Source organism: Zosterops lateralis, assembly GCF_965231275.1.
Source record: "Zosterops lateralis genome assembly, chromosome: 3".
Lineage (NCBI taxonomy): Eukaryota > Metazoa > Chordata > Aves > Passeriformes > Zosteropidae > Zosterops > Zosterops lateralis.
In genome coordinates this window covers 70,225,133-70,243,152 of record NC_139764.1, presented here as the reverse complement: position 1 = coordinate 70,243,152, position 18,020 = coordinate 70,225,133, and the positions used below count along the sequence as shown (strand labels likewise).

Sequence of the window (18,020 nt, the reverse complement as noted above, 5' to 3'; positions counted from 1 at the left end):
CTCTAATTAGAACTAAAACGTAGTAAAGGAAGAATGACACATTCTCATAATTTAGTTATATGTTTAGAATCTCTGCTTTTAAAAGAAATAGTCCTACGGTGAATTGTAAAGCACACGATCAACAGGTTCTATTTTTACAACACATGAACCTCATGAGTAATATGAACCTATGCAATGCATTTATTCTGAGCACTGCCTGTAATGTGAAACATGTAAATCCACATGGTACGCTGAAAACAAAGTAATCACATTTAATTTTAGTTTAATCATTGCTAAGGAAATATGAGAAATTTCAAATGAAATCACATCTGCCTCCAAAGGCTTTACAAAAACTTCTAGACATATTACAGAGAAAAGTTTAGTATTTCACAATGCCCAGGAGATGGAAAAAAAACCCCAACAAACCAAAACCAAAAGCCTAAGGGCGTTTTTACACAGATGAAATCACTGTTTCCAACTGCTGTCATAACTGTATCTTAACTGACAAAGTGCTTAACTGACAAAGAGTATAAAGGATTTGCACTTTAAATAGTTACTTGAACACTATAAACAAATAAAATAACTGATGAGCAGAACTTCTGAGGCTGATGATGAGGAGTTCCAGAGACTCTTCCCTAAAACGCCATCCATCAAATCCAGTTGTTACTGGCAATTCTCAGGAAGCAAGCACTCGGCCTTTCTACATCTCCAGAAACTTACTGCTGTTGACCATTCCTTTCCTGATGATTAAAGTATGTCAGTAATTTTACAGCTGGTTTCTGAATGAGGACTTTATCTTTTCTATAACAACCCTCTGAAACACTGACTTCTGTAGGGCTTTTATTGTCATCAGTTAAGATAAAATAACATACCATGAAATGAAATCTCAAGAAAAAAAAGATGCATGTCAAGCTGACATTTGCAATTTAAGGGTTTTCAGTCCTATCTTTGCTGAAATAATTATTACCTCTCCCTCCAAGATGAACACACGAGAGGGAGGGTGGAAATCAATTCAGTGAGACACTAAGATATGTGAAGCTATTTAAGCTTCTCCAAATAGACCATTTTCAACAACTGATTCAATCTCACCTTTAAATTAGCTGTTATCTCTGAAGCAAGTCCAATGGTTTATTCATGTAACCAATAAAAGGACGTGCTTCTATCTCAAAGATTAAGGTAAACTGCAAAGGGCAGGCCTAAAAAGGATTTCCCAAGATGGTGTTTCATGCCTAACTTTAGATGCTGTCAGCTTCTACAGTGGTAAATGCTCATAAAAGGGTACTACCTTTTCCTGCTTTAATCACAGATAGGAGATTCACTTGTCTCAATCGTATTATATTATTCATTGTTCATATATTTTCCAATAAGGTCTTAAGTAATCCAAGTCAGCATATATAAAAAGAGGTCAAGTTAGGAAAATGAATTTGAAAAGTAAAGGGTAGAGAAGAATACTTCAGAAATGCTACTATGAATGCTGAAACTCACCATTCAAGGAGGTACATGCTAAAAATAAGTATCTTCAGCCTTTAGGAATGCAACAACAGTGTTGTGTGGTTGACAGGGCACTCCTGCTACGTGCAACCCTTGGTGCTATTCTAGGACCACAGTGCTGGAGCAGTAGAGCAGCCCTGGAATAGTTGTGCCTATTAGTCTCACGGTAATGTCCCTGTGTCACATGGCAGGGAGGTCTCAGCACCAGAATCACTTTCAATTCAGATGGCAGAGCCTGAAGCATACATTTATAGCCTCTTGTTTACCTACTGTGGTGGAAGGAGAAAGCAATGCTGTTTGCACAGTTACTCATTCCTACAAATTATATGAAAATTAAGCTATATAAGCAAAACAGAGCCCAATCTTAATCATTCTTCTTTAGTAGGTACATATATATTTATAGAGTGGTGTGTTACTTTCTTTTGATTTTTAAACTTAGCATTTGAAAGCAATTTACACTCCATTTTCACCAGAAAAAGTCAATGGATATTTATGTCAAAAGACAGTTTACAGAGTAAGTTTTACAAGCAAATATAGTTAATAGCTCTGTGATCTGGCTTGTAAATTTACTTAGGGGTTAAGCAGGATAAAAAAGTTCAATACATTCATTCCTGGGGAGGTCTTTGTCCTCTTAATTATAATCTGCTTTAAATGTGCAGTATTTATATTAGGAGAATCTTCACTTAAGGAAGAGGGGAACTATCAGCTGGCATTGTAGACACAGACCTAAATTCAGAAAGGCTCTATATTTATCCACCTCTGCCTCTGCAACGACAAGAAGCATCCTCTCCATCTCAGGAGGCAAAACCAAGTATTTTAGAAAACCACAAGGTTTGAAAAACAGAGGCTGCAGATGAATTTTTTCTTTCATTTATCTACAGAGATAATATAACCAGACATGGATGCTTACACACAGAACTACAAATAATTTTGGCAATCATCCAATATGCACTTCTCTTGTGAGTAAATACGAAACCAGTATCTTGGAGTATTAAAGAAAGTGATAGAATCATCCCAATAAATAAATTAAACTAATCTGTCTGCATATTCATATTCTGCCACATAACTAAAAATACCTAAAATCACAGACATTGAACAGAAACTTCAATTTTTAAAAATTAAAAACCTCAGCAACTTCCGAGGATTTAGTTTCACTTTTTCTCCCTTTCAGAACTATTATATCTGTTTATATAATGAAGAGATTAAAAGATGTTTGGGTAAGAAAAGTACACCTGAAATCATCTTGCTTTTACAAAACCTAAAATCCTTCTACACAAAAGCCAACCTCAAACCTTTATACATTTAAAATTAACCTTTCAAGGGAAGATTCAACACAGGTTTTGAAATACTGCTGTAAAACACAAATCCAAAATAATCTTGTCCATATGGGTCTAATGTATATATTTTTTGAACTGTGTATAGTATCTGAATGTTTAGGACTCTTTTATCATTTGCCTCACTTGCTCATTAATGGCAAAACATTAAAATCCAGTTTAAAAATGATTAGTTTATCTTGTCAGAAAGAGTTATTTCCTGTAGATAAAACATGAATTTTATACACGAGAAGAAACTTTGATTTCTGAGACTTGAAAACACCCCCTAAGTCACAGCAGGCTAATTATTCTTAGGAAGCCAGTAGTTATTCTAATAATGTCTCTCCCAAGCTCTCTTTCAAGATTAGGTATTACATACCAGAAATAGCAATTGTTTCCATGTCTATGTGTGCTTGATCAAAACCAGGTAAGAATTACACTTGTCATTAGACTGACATCCATTGTGTGAAATGCCAAAAAATTTTGCAAAGAGCAACTAGAAAGGCATATAAATCAAGCTGGAATGCTCCTTATTAAAAATTCATGTTCACTAATTTAGGTTTATTAACACCACAACAAAGCCTTTAAAATATTTTTTCCAATGTCTCCTATACAGTTTTTCTGAGATAATTCCTTTTAATTTGAAACAAACACAAACACATTTGAAACAAGCAACATTTGCATTTTGAGATTTGGGGAAGAAAAGTATAAGGAATTCATTATAGTTATATATATATTCACTTATACTTATTCAAAAGCGTAAGTAAATCACATCATATTGCCCACATTTTGTCAAATGTCACAAATGCTTTTTTAAATGTTCACTGTTTTAAAAATCCCACACCAGTATCTTTGAAAGGTAACTGGAACAGTAAACTTAAAGGAATAGTCTCTAGCAAAAGTCTTCCTTCACAAATAGTGGCATCAAGGTTTTCAAACCTATGTTTAGGTACAGAGATAACAGTGCCTGAAGCTGAACAATGCCATATAGCAACATCTCCCTCTGACAAGATCTAACACTCGGTGCTTCAGCAAGGCAAGTGACAAAGATCCTGCCCTCACACAAGCAAGTCTGAACATGCAGCACTGGTAGAGGAGAAATCCTCTCTTGGATGCCAGGACAGGAAACTCACTGATTCAAACAGAAGCATGTGCTGCCTTCCACACCATCTGTCCATAGCCCATTCCATCCCTCACCACCTCTAACCTTACAAAACAGACACTAGTCTGGAGCTAAAGACTACAGCACATCACAAGCAAAATTCCCTATTTATTGCAGCAGTGGCATGGACCCAAGTATAAGATCTGCAGTGGTCCCATAGGCAGCTCTGGCAGCCAGCCAATGGCCATGCCTAAGAACGGCTCTTACTAAATGCCACTTTTTGTATTTTAATATAGAACATGAATCAGAAGTCAGGAAAAATAACAGAGAACTGTTACCACTACAGAGCAAATCCACAGGATCTGAGGTTTCCTTTCTTCAGAGGGGAATCCTCATCAAACTTCTTTAAGCGTCTTAAATTAGCTTCAAAGCAATTCTGTGTGGGTTGCGAAGCTTGCTTAACACAGAGCTGGAGAGGGGCCAAAGTAACTCAGTACAGTAAGAACTCATGCAGGTAAAACCCAGAAAGAAGGACACCCACCATAGCCATTTGCAAAAACACTATGAAAATAATCAAGAAACCGCTCAGAAGAAATTGTTTCACCACCCACCCACCGGCACAAAAAGCAGACTCATGCTGACAGAGGCAAAGCGCCAGGAGATGGTCTTTTAGAAGAAACGTCTCCTTGCTACTAGATTCAGCTGCCTAACTGCAACTGACTGCAGAGAAATATCTCACAGGGTGGTGGGAGGATGTAGGGGAAGACAAGAGAAAAATACAGGGGAAAGATGAGAAATCCTGCAAGACTGGCATAGCAGAAATACTTTTAAGTCACTCTTTTCTAGTGTGACTTAACTTAAAAGGTATCATCCCCCTTACATAAAGTTTTAGTGGTAAATGGGATCCAGTGAGACCCTCCCACACCCTGTACTTCTGCAACCAGAGACTTCTTGCCTCTTCCCTTTATCCTGTGCCCCTTTCAGTGCAATCTCAGAGCTTCCTGCAGCAAAGTAATTAGAATCTGCCAAGTACAGTTTTTGGGTTTTTTTCATCAATTTGCCTTGAAGACTTAGAATACAGTGCAGAGACAGACAGATATGAGACATAAATTTACCTTTTCATTTAAATGAAAAGCAATGTTGAACAGAAAAATGTCCCAGGGTCCTTTTTAAGTTACAGTCTGTTTTCTGAATTATCTCTGTGTTTATGCATTCAGGAAATGTATTATTGTGTAGTATAGCATGAGACAAGCAAAGGGGTGCCTTGATGGAAGTAGCACACCGTTATGAATAAAATCATAAATAACAGCTGCTGGCTAGTCCATTTTTTTTCATTAAATCAAGCTTTACTTCACTGAATGGACTGCTCTGACAAGAGACAACTCACTGGAGTAGTGTGTAGGCATTAGAAAGTAAACACAACTTATTTTTACCATGCTGGAAATCAAATTTTAATGAGAAACCTCTAAGAACAAAGATGTAGAGGCAACGTACCATGGGGTAAGCAAGTGGGAGAACTTATCTCTCCCAAGCTACTTCACGATAACTATTCTTATTTATGGTTTTATGATGTGGTAGATGCAGACACCTAATCCAATGTGCTGAGAGAGATACATTCACTTAAACTAGCTAGTAACTAGCTAACTAACTAACTAACTAACTAACAAACATTCACTAGTAACTACCTAATTCACCTTTCCTGTTTTTGACTCCATCTTGCTTCAAACTTGCATGGTCATCTCAACACAGCCTCACTGTTGAGTGTTTACAAACCTCAGGAAAATGACACAACTACTGTTGGATTTTCTCCTTAATGTAGGGGCATCTACACAGTTCAGAGTGCTCAAATACCCAAAAATTCTTGAATACAGAAAATTCAGTCTTGGCAATCGGAATGTCAAGCATCAGCTTGTGTCAAAGTCTCAAGAGAATCCATGCATTTGCTTAAATGGCCAAGAAGTTTTTTTCATGACTTTCCAAGGCCAGGCAATTTCAGAGGGCTCTGCTCTCTCTTCCTTAGAGAATCATACCATGTTTATAGATGTCAAGTCAGCTACCCAAAATCAGAAGTACTATAAATCATTAAACACCCTCAAAAATTCTGCATGTGGCTAGTAGAATATTAAAAATTCATTCACGCTTTTTGGTTTGAAAGAATAGAGATATTGTCTACACCAGACATGTGCATGTTTCAAAATCAGTTTCAAATCACTTTCCTGCAAATATTTATTCCAAAGTACTAACTGAAATAAATAGGCCATTAAAAGTATTGTGAAGCAGTTCCATATGCATTTTCTCACTCAAATTATAGCTACATACAATTTACTTTCTGAGATAAATTTGAATTTAAAGTTACTCATTTGTGCCCCTACATGATTTAAAAAAAACCCATCAAAATAGTAGCAGAAGGGGGAAAAAATCCCTTGAGAATGGTCAGGGAAAAACAAAATTATTTCAAATCTAATATAAAGCAACCCAGCAAAAATTTCAACTGATGGTGTAGTTTCCAGACAGATGTCAAAACCAAGACTTTGAAGGGACTTCATACCAGGAACACCAAGGAGAGTACTGAAGCACTCTTGCAATACTCTTGGAACAGGGAGAGAAAAATGAGTAACAAAAGAGGAACTTTTTTTTTAAGCCCTAAGACTAAGGACAGTTAGCAGTAATCTTTCCTTTCTTAGGCAAAACATGAAGAAGACAGCAAAAGCCTATAAACTTGTATCAGACATTATGTAATCCACAACTAATAATCAACCCCCAATAAATCAACGGATCAAATTTCTAATGATGCCAGATCAACTAGAATGAGTGCTATCAGTTCAAAAACTGATAAAGCAGAAAGCAGTAAGCAGAAAGAAAAACTCAGGGATGTTCTTACTGGTAAAATACGGCTCCCTGATTTCAAGCATTATGCTTCAAAGCTTTTCTGCATCCGGACTATTTTTAGCTGTTAGCAAGGATCTCTGTACACTGGTACTTTCAAAAATAATTGACAAATTGGATGAAAAGCAAGTGGTTCAGGGAGTTGTCAGGGAGAATTTATGTAGCAATTTTTCCCTGTCTGTGAGAATAGAAGCTGGAACTAAGGAAATCATCTCTTTCTTTATATCATTCATCTACACAGTTGAAACACAAGTTACTGTGAATAATAATAGTTCTTAGAGGCTTCCCTTGTCCCATAAATCTCCTGGGAGATGACTCAAGGACAGAGCAGAAAGAATTAATCTAAGGGAAAATAATATTTTATCAGTACTTCTGAGCAGTGTTGATAAAATCAAATCAACTGCTAAATGAAGATGCAAAATAGATTACCATTAATAAAATTGCACACTGATGAATTTGTGCTGCATCATAAGCAGACAAAAGCCCAGAGAAAATTAGCAACTGAAATGTTTCTGGTTAGAAAGTGAACTGAAAAAGAACTGTATTCCTTTCTTTCCCCATTTCTGAAATGTTCTTTCAGAATGCCCCAAGATTTTGTGATTTTTAAGTTTTTACTACTTCAGTTCTTATACTGAGAACAAATAAGAGGTCTGCAGAACAATTCTGCTCATGTGTTCCACTTACACAAGTTCACAACTTTGCATCTCTAGATACTTAGCAAAGCACTTTATGTTTAGGTTGTCTTTTCAGCAGTGAATCCAATTTAAGAAAAAACAATCCAACAAATCTGTTGACAAAGCTATTGACTAAGCATTTTAAGGTCTGCCTTACTGTCAGTAGGGCTATTTTTTTCTGTTTGGTATAAATGGAGACTATGCCCTTCAAAGTGGCCAGCAACAGCAGCGTATTACTAAGGGGTGTGATTGTGCAACTGAACACTGATAACAGAGGTTCTCCAAAATCTTCTCATTAGTATTTAGCAAAAATTATTTTCTGAGTATAAACTGAACTGCTCATAACTACTGTATGATCATCCGGGTTAATATGCATCCTTTTCTAAGGTAATCAAGCTCACAGTGAATGCAGGAGTTGTAATTTTAGGTTACAAGATTTGCTATAACTTGCTTCCCTTTCCCCCTTTCAATAGCAAGAGTCTGCTCCAAGCAGTGGCCACACAGACTCAAACATTTTACAGAGGTTTTCATCTTACATATGTATATGTAAGATTTTACCAACATCTGAAATTGCTGTTTTTCACTCTCAACTCTATTAATCTGCTCTCCAGCACAATGATGAATGTTAATTAACAGCAACAAAACCCCTAATCCACCAAGCAGTTCTGACGCTTGATGAAGACAGCAAGTATAATTTTATTGGGCTGCAGTGATAATGTGTGTGTGTGTATATATATCAAGAGTTTATCTGCATTTTTTACCAGTTCTAATTTGATTTTGTCTCTTTTAGGTAGTTAATGCATAGCCATCATTATTAATCTTCCAAACGTAATTTATTTCCCTGTTCTGCTTCAAGCTGTGCTTGAAAAGGGTCCTGTGATGGTCTGCATTTCCATGCTGTCCAGCACACTGTTGAATGTGGTCCATGATAAAGACTCTTAAGCCCTGCAATAATAATAAATAAAGAAGCAACAACTTTCTAATTTGTTCTCTGCTGGCTGCCCCACCTCTTTAAACTTCTTTGTAACAGTTGCATGCCAAACCTAATAAAAAACTGCATAAACTAGTTACAAACTTGTGTGTGCCTGGAGGCCTGCAACTCTGAAACACAAACCTCCCAGCTCTGCCAGACCCATGTCTATTCTAAAAACTCTCTAGTTTCCCAGTTGCCTACAGGGACACTATTCAGAATGAGAGACGCATCCACTGTAAAGTATTTAAATGGGAGCATAGAGCTGTGGTGAAGCTTAATTGCTAACACAAAACACTGAGACACTGCAGAAAAGAGGGGACAAGGGAGTGCTTTTTGGAAGGAGTAACAAACTCAAGGCAAAACTACCTGAAATAGTAAAATGCAATCCAACAAGGCCAGAAATACAACATACTATAACCTGACAGATACAATCACATAAAGAATAGTGAACAACTCACTAAAAAGTAATTTAGAAAAGCATCTTGGAGTTGTAGACTTGCGAGACTGAACTTGAACAATGAACTGTTAGGGAAAAGGCAAACCCTATATGAGGATACATAAAGTCTCACCCACAAGGTGTTATGAAGTAACCCCTCTTGCATTCACATTCACAAAGCCTCAGCTGGAGTGCTGTGTTCAGCTGAAACCATGGCACATCATATGCTGAGCAACTAAACAGACTCCAGGAAGAGGATTAGTGATAGGAAGCCAGGAAATACAGTCCACTAAGAGAAAATGAACAGAGTGCAGAATTTTCTTTTGTTTTGTTTTTAGTCTAATGGAAAATAAAATTGAGGGACACACAGTGACAGTCTTTAGATATGCAGCAGTTGGCTGTAACTAGAAGAGAACCAATTGCCTTCCACAGCAGTGAGGGACACAAAGCAAGCATTTCAAACTAAAGAAGGGAATTCAGGCGAGACCTTTAGGTGGTGTATCCCTACTCCCTGCAAAGGATTTTTAACAGTAAACTCAGTGAGAACCTGGGACAGATTGCCTAAGGAGTATGAAGGCTTTTAAACACAAGGTAGACAGAAATCAGGCAGGAATGGTACAGGCAGAAGTGACCTGCCATAGTGCCCATGACAGATCAGTCATGCCCATGTCACCACCACATCCAAACACATTTCAGGCATGGTACTTTCTTTCTTTCCCCAGTCTTTTTGCTCCTTGTTTATTATAGCAGCTCTGCTACAGGTTTTTCTGTTCCAGAAAAACAGCCACCTGTTGGGCAGTAGAAGCTGGTTGCTCTCTCTTTGCAGATAAAGGCAGCATCCTACCTCCTGGGACTCCAATGGATTAGATGAACTTCTGAGATTGTTCTTATACAGATTTTATATGATTTCAAAAAGAGAAGCTTCAAAAGCAGAAGTGGAGAAGACAGACTACAAAACAGAACAAGTGCCTCCCTTCTCACTGCCTTTTGCCTTTAATAAAACTATGATTGAGAAATGTGAAGGCCATCCAAGGAGTTTACATATATAACAAAATCTACAGGAACAGCTGGTGAGAACAGAGATATATTCAAAAATCACCACTTGCATTATGGATCTGTATTAGTTAAACTTGAGAAAGTGGTTTAGAAATTTAAGTATTAAACGTTTACATATTAAAAACAAAGAAAACATTTTTAAAACTTGCCCATATGTATAATATAGATGCGCAAACACCTATTAACAGAGTGTTCAATGCGTTATTTTCAAGTAATATGAGCTCTGCTAACAAATAAATGACTATAATTGCTACTGTTCTGGAAATCTGTTTGAATTTAAACACTGTCCTGTGGCACAGACCTACTTAGGTATGTAACTCTTATTAAGAGGAAATCCCCTTCCTCAGAAACTTAATGACTATTAAATGCACTTACATGACACTGCTAGCACAGTACTGAGAAGTACGACCAGAAAAGTCTGGTTTTCTTGGTGGGCTAGTAAAGACAGTCAATGTGTGTCCTTGCTAGGTCAGTGGCTTGAATGCTGGCCCAGGACAGTGACGACTGACAACTGCAATCATCTAACCATCTTTTGCCAGCTGTGCGAATAAAACTCATGATTGTGGTCCCAGAGCAATCTGTCCTCACTGCAGCATTATCATCACAATTAAACCCCACCCCCCGGCCAGGCTCCATGAGGCAAAATGATGGGTGGGCAGATGGATAGAAATATTCCCATTTTGCAGAGGAGCACTCTCATTCTGAACAATGCTGGCATGCCAAAGTTTGACATTTATCCTCTTAGTGAGAAAAAGGGCAGCTATCGCTTTTTTCTTTCAGTAGAGGACTATGCTGAAATTTCCCATTTTTATGACTACTTGGTTTAAGCAAGAATTAAACAGCTATAAAGAGGCTTTAGAGTATTATTTTATTTTTTTTTTGTGGAAGCATTCTATGTTTGACCTTCCACCATGGATGGTATTGGCCATTCAATCTTGACTATACAAGACACACAAACACCATAATGATCAAAAGACTGTGTGCTGTCAGCCTTTATTACTATTGGACGTATCAAGAGGGGGGCTTTTTATTGATGCTGAAGTTCTCTGAAATATTTGTGTAAGATTTTAATAACTGTCTTGATTAAGTTTACAATCCACATCTGAAAACTCAGCTCTGAGGATCAGCAAACCACTGCCATTAGAACAACAAACCATATTCCCAGAGCAACACCTCATCAATGTGAAGCCACGGACAAATTTCATTCTGAATGTTTCTGTTCCTGTAGAATGAAGTTAATAATATTCACTGCCTTTGAGAAATAACACTGATAAGCCTATACAAATGGGAGAAGAAAAGCTGGAAGTAGATTCCCACTGAGGAACATTAAATACAATTCTTACTTATCCTGAGAGTAAGAGAGTTAATTAAAATAGCAATGTGTTCATGCTTAATTACTGGAGGTGAGTTCAATCAGAGGAGTGAATATGAAAGTTGGAGGAAAAATCAAAGGGAAGAAATTCTTCAGTGACTTGTGTAGAAAGAAGACAAACCCCAAGTACTTTTACTACAACATTATCATTTTAGTATCTCTATATCAGCAAAGACTCTACCTACTGAGGTTCCTGAAGACTTCAACACGTTCATTTAAAGAGTGAATGACTTTAAATCTCTTTGAAGGCAAAAAGTATTTTTCAATTTACTGTAAAAATCAAAATTATCTTTTATTTACAATCAATTATGGAATCATTTAAGACATGTGAGGCAATCCTTTAAGCTCCACTACAATTGCTTAAGCTCTTGTTTAAAACTCCTGTGTGCAGAAAGGAATTCACTACACTATGTTTAATGGTTACAGGTTTCAGTCCGTGCTATTTCGCCTTGTGTTTTAAGGAATTCTGAGAAAGAAACGGAGCGTGGAATGCACCATGGGATTAAGTAAACCAACTAACATCTCCCTTCACTAGAAAAATGGAAAACAAACCACTGCAAATTCATACAAAAGTTCTGCTGAGTAAGGCGTAAGAAAGTATTTCATAATGAGCTTTTGTTAAACTACTAAGCAACCACATCTCTTGTAGGATTGAAACAAATGTTTTTATAAAGTCTAGAGCATGAAGGTTCTACAGATGCTTCCATTTTAAGAAGCTCTCCAACTCCCTGCACACTCACCAGAAAAATAAACAAAAGCTTGGAACGAGTGAATCACAAAGTCTATATGACAATACAAATGAACACAGAGTATTTTAAAAAATATTTTAGTTTTATTCCCTACATTGTGTGGTCAGTAGTGTGGTAATTCTTCCCAAGAGCAGTTTTGCACTCCTCTCCATCCCAAACCACATTTCCATTGTTCTGAGTTTTGCTGAAGCTCCCAACTTCCTAAACTACGCATCAATCCCAGTGGTATATAAGAAGGGGATAGAACAAATCCAGAAATTTAGACCTTAAAATAGGATTTGAACTGGATTGGTGAAGAAAGCAATGCAAAGTCTATTGCTTCATGCTCTTATTTGGAATATAGAGATATGTTTCCTACTGGACATACCTAAGGAATATTTGAACTGCATTGGATGGTCTACTTAAATCATAATGTATGTAGTGCCAACTGTTATTCTGCTACTCCAGCATATGGATTTCAAAGTTCAAGAGCATTTAAAGTAATTCACAGGAAATCCATCTCTTGATACTCTATCTAGACATAAAGTCCTTGATTCTGACGATTCCCTCCCTTAAAAAGTAGTGTAATGTGGCTGCAAATATGTAACATATTTAATATACAATCTCTTGGCTTTCAAGAACTACCAGGGCCTTTAAAATAAACATTTTCAGTTAGTGTGTCTTCACTGACCTCCGATTAGAAAAGATAATGGCAGACTAACATGGTGTTTGTAACAAACACATGCCAAGGGTGTAAGATATTACATTCACGCAGGCAAACTGCCAATGCTGTCAGTTGTCACTGGGATTTTGTTGAAGTCCTCCAGAGTGAGACTGGTGCCTTGGTGCCAAACACTAGGTGAGATCAGAGCCAAAGCCTTCAAGCTCCTTCCTAGGAGCTATGAAAGAAGTGGCTCAAAGCTTATTTCCCCCTGCAAGACGGCAGGTGTCTGCCATACTGTGGCAAGCACTAAAACTGTGGTCTTTATCACATTGCTTCTCCCCCCAGCATTTCACAGAACCACAGAATATGCTTAGTTGGAAGGGACCCACAAGGATCATCAAGTCCCACTCCTAGCCCTGCATAGGACTATCCCCAAGAGTCACACCATGAGGCCGAAAGTATTGTCCAAACACTTCTTGAACTCATTTTCTTCCTTACTGCAATACAAAACCTCAAGGAAATAAAAGGAATAAAATAGAAGCAAATAACAATAAACAACTTGTTTTCCCCAAGCATTAATTCTATCCTCCCATCCCAAGAGATCAAGGCAGGATTCAAACCCCAAATAGTGTGAGAAGAAATAAAGTCCAACTCTTCAAAAATCAACTCCTTTTTGGTTGTGATGGATTCTTAGGAGAGGAATGAAAATTATGCCAAAATTACTTATTCCTCTGTAGAAAAGGGGAAAATTATTTGTCTCTGCTCAGAATCAGTTGAAAGTATATGCCTTTAGTTCTCTGGTATGAGACTGTTTTATCTCAGCAGACATATTCAAAGCTACTGAATTACGTCCTCTCTGACTTACAATGATCTATTCATATAGAAAGTCACACTCAGAGTTCTGGTCGATGGGGGTGGCATTTGGGCTGGCACTGCATAACACCTTTATCAGCAAAATGGTCAGTGCGATTGAGAGTCTCCTCAGCAAGTTTGCTGATCTCAAGATGTGCAGTGCAATGGACATGCTGGAGGCAGGCTTTAGAGGTGGACTGTGTGAACCTCTTGAAGTTCAACAAGGCCAAGTGCAAACTCCTGCACTTGGATCAAAACAATCCCAAGCACAAATAGAGTCTGGGTAGAAATGGCCTGAAAGGAGCCTTGAGGAGAGATACTTGGGGGTGTTGGTTGATCAGACACCCAATGTGTCCCAGCAATGTGCCTTCACAACTAAGGAAGCCAACTGTGTCCAGGGCTGCATCCAAAGAAGCATGGCCAGCAGGTGAGGCCCCACCTGGAGCACTGCAGCCGGCTCTGGGGTGTACAATATATGCAGGACACTGACCTGTCAGAGCAGACCCAGAGGGGACATAAAGATCAGAGGGCTGGAGCACCCCTCCTATGAAGACAGGCTGAGACAGTTGGGGTTGCTCAGCCTGGAGAAGGTTCTGGGATAGCCTAATTGTGGCCCTCCAGTACATAAGAAGGGCCTATAAAAGAGCTGGAGAGGAACTTTTTACAAGGGCATATTGCAATAGAACAAAAGGAAATGAGTTTTAACTGCAGGAGGGAAGGTCTAGATGAGAGATTATGAATAAATTCTTCACTGTGAGGGTAGTGAGGCACTGGAACAGGTTGCCCAGAGAAGATGCACAGTTCTTAGAAGTGTTCAAGGCCAGGATGGATGGGACTTCGAGCAACCTGGTCTTCTAGTGGAAGATGTCTCTACCCATGGCAGTGGGATTGGAACTTAGATCATATTTGAAATCCCTTCCAACTCAAATCATTCTTTGATTCTATGATACATATGTGGGTAAGGGGAAAAAATAACATTAGACCATCTCTATAACCACACTGAAAAAAACAGAGACAATTATAGTATCAGCTCTTGCACTGCATAGCAGGTTAAGCTTACTACAGTTTTCAGAGGACACTGCTTTCCTCTGTTATTTTTATATTAATAAATCTAATGCTCATGGAATGATACCACCAGCAACAGCAAGATCCAGGAATAGCATGGGCAGCTGCTGTGCACAAGTTTCTCTGCCAATCAATCTCAAGCCTGACTCATCTTCTCTCAGTGTTGTATTTTCCTGAAGCAGAGATTAATCACTGTGCCAAACTGTATGGTGTAAAGTTCCACTAGGAATGAGAATGACTGTAGACAAATTTTTCCTATTAATGCCTCATAACTTGAAATCATTACTGCAAGGGCTTGGTGCTGGGGGTGAAAGACTGAGCAAGAAAAAAATAAAATTCTCACAAAAATTACTTCACCTGTGAAAGTAATTTCTGCAAGAGAAAGGTAGAAACTCGTTCCAGCCCAAATAGATACCTTTTTCTGAGACCTGTACTTCTTGCATCTGTGCTGGAATATCTAAACAGCAGCTGCTTTTTAAATCAAACTAAGTTGTACAACCAAGTTGTGTTATGAATTTCACCTTCTGGAAGAGCTAATCCAAAGTGCATCTGTCAGTAGCAACATCTATTTTTGGTTCATCTCAAAGTATTTTAAGTACTGGAGGGTATTCAAAGAATGGTAAACTGAGCCAATCAACATTTTTATTGTTGCAATTTTAACACTTAAAAGCCCACACATGGCCTAAAAGTAGGTGAGCTGTGAGCCACACCAGAAGACCGTTTATCCATGATTAAGTGTCACTTTGAGGTGCTAACATGGAGAGGCATATAAGAACACAGTTGGCAACTTTACAGAGATAAAATAAAGGCTTTTTATTTAAAGCAACAGTTGAGTTATTAACACAGTAAACATCTTAAGGCAAGTGCTGTTTTTAAGTTCCTGTAGAAGTGTTTTTCTCCTTCTGTAAAGCCCACCCCAGGCTATTTCCTGAAAAAGGTTGTCATTGTGATAGATGGAAGTACACAGGGAAGCAAAACCAAATTTCAAGAAGTGCTTGCAGAGGAAGAGTAATTAATGCAACTTAATGTATCATTTAACAAAAGCAACCAGGATGAATTTTTGATGTGTGGCAAGCATTTTAAATAGTTCATCTTTTTCATGAAGGTCACAGAAGGAAAGGGCACAAACACAAGCTACAGCACAATAAATTAGACTATGTACTTGCAGGGTGTCACATGGAACCAATAACTTACAAACATGCTCTTATCCTGGCACAAAATTCAGGTATGTTGAACCAGCTCTCCCTTCAGTGCAAGTTGGCTAATTTGTTCTTAATTTGGGCTCTCAAAGAGTAAGATCTTAACCCTAAGAACAAAACCAGCAGCAGCTCTACCACAAATTTTCTTAGTGCAGTAAACTCTATCACTAGTCCACCCATGCACTTTACAATATATGCCAAATAGGATAGATTGGATTTGAAAGGCAAAAAAACCCCAGGCACTGGGGCATTTTTTCAATTGCTATTACTTCAGGTTTCATATACACATGACACCTTGCATTTCAGTTCAAATCTTGACCCAGTTATATTCAAAGACTGTTAAAGAACAACTCATTACAGTTTCATATATCCTACACAGCAAAGCTGGGAAGATTCCTATTATTAGTAGGTATTTCTTCAGATATATGAGAATAAAGAAAGAACCTTGGCAGAAGACCTGCCTTTCATTAAGGACATGGATTAGGACAGTCAACAACATTATCCTTTACTATGCAGTAATTCCGATGGAAATGAAAATTATTAAATAGATTCTGCAGCATTGTTCATTCTCCTATAAAAACCAGGGTTTGTCTACTTTCAGTATATTTCTTGCATTCTTATTTTTGATTTTTTTTTTTACAATTCCCTGCAATGCTGCCTATGTTTTGAAATGGCTATGTATTCATCTAGGTTGACAGCCATTTATACCCTGCTCTGACATCCTTCCATCCCCTTTCCCTCCTCCAAGCAGAAGCACCAACAAGGCTCTAAGTGGGACCACACAAATGGAAACAGACTGTCCATCTCATCTATGCAGCACTGACAGGCTCAGTTACTACAAACTTGAGTAGGCAGTCCCAGCCCCGGCCTTGAAACAGACTTTTTCACATCTCAGCTGAGATTTCTCCATGGAATTAAAGATATCAAAAAACTAATTTCCAAGAGGTTGCCATACTGAGATCATTTGCTGGACTAACGCAAAACTGGATGACTGGTGAGCCAGGAGTGCTCTTTATAAGCACTGATCCCAGTGTAACTACACAGGTCACATTTCCCTAGAGCTGGAACTGAGAAGAAGAAGTTGAGTAAGGAGAAAACCAGAAACAGTGATAGTGACTTCCATCAGATTTACAGCCTAGCAGTGAATCTCTGCTTTACAAAGTGAAGGTTTCCAAGGGCATAGCAACAGTATGCTTCCTCCTTGAAATTATTTATATTACTCTTCTATTTTACCTTAATTTAGCATGTAATTGATTTAAGTATAAAATGAGATTTTATTTTTCCATTTATTTTATAAAATTTGACTTACTAGAAAAATACATTATTTCTAATTTACAGCAATCTCTTCTATACCCTTTTTAATTACATGAGTATTTGTTTCATTATTATCCTTCTGGGTTTGATGGAAGCATTACAATTGTACCAAGTTCTTTCCTAAAGAGAATGTAGTTTTCTTTTTCTTATCCAGCTCACTCTGCCCTAAAGTTATCTTGAGGAAGTCCCTTAATGAATTTGAGTGAAGCAGCAAAAATGCATCATCTGTGAGAACATTTCCATCAAATTGCTCTCTACCACACTCTTATTTCTGTCTGGAGATGCAGACACAAACAGATGGGCCTGTTTACAACCACCTCATGTACACATACTACTGTCTTTACACTTTTAGAGAATGTGCCTTCTGCATGTCTCAAAGGCAAAATTAAAAATAAGATATTAAGAGAAGTATCTAATCTCTTTTCGAAGACTCCAAGCCATGCTGTCACACGGCTTCATGCTGCTTACCTTCTACATAATTTTACCATTTTGCAGGCTAAGCTTATTTAAGTTCCACTTTTGGCACTAGATTTTGTTATGCCTTTGTCTATAGCAAGAAGAAGCCTCTATTCTATTCTTACTCTTAGTCAGAAGATGAAAAAATCATACATATAAAAGATTGAATCCACCCTCCGATAATTATTCTATAAATTGCAGGTCTTAAATATGCTAAGCATCCCAAGGTAATGACTGTTTTTCTAGACCCCTAATGATTTTGGTTGAGTCACCATCCCTGGATGCTTTTAAAAGACAAGTAGATGGGCACTTAGTGACACATTTAGTGATGGACTTGGCAATATTAGGTTTATGGTTGGATTTGCTCTTAAAAGGTCTTTTTCAACCTAAATGATTCTATAATTTCAACAAATTTCCATGAACTCTCTCTAGAAGTTTCATAAAGCTCTTAGAAGTCCTG

At 37.8% G+C, this 18,020-nt stretch overlaps 1 protein-coding gene across 1 annotated transcript in view; it reads right to left on the bottom strand.

Moving 5' to 3' along the window:
* Positions 1-18,020, bottom strand: part of PREP (prolyl endopeptidase) — an 87,880-nt gene that overhangs the window by 15,978 nt on the left and 53,882 nt on the right. The gene's annotated exons all lie outside the window — the stretch shown is intronic.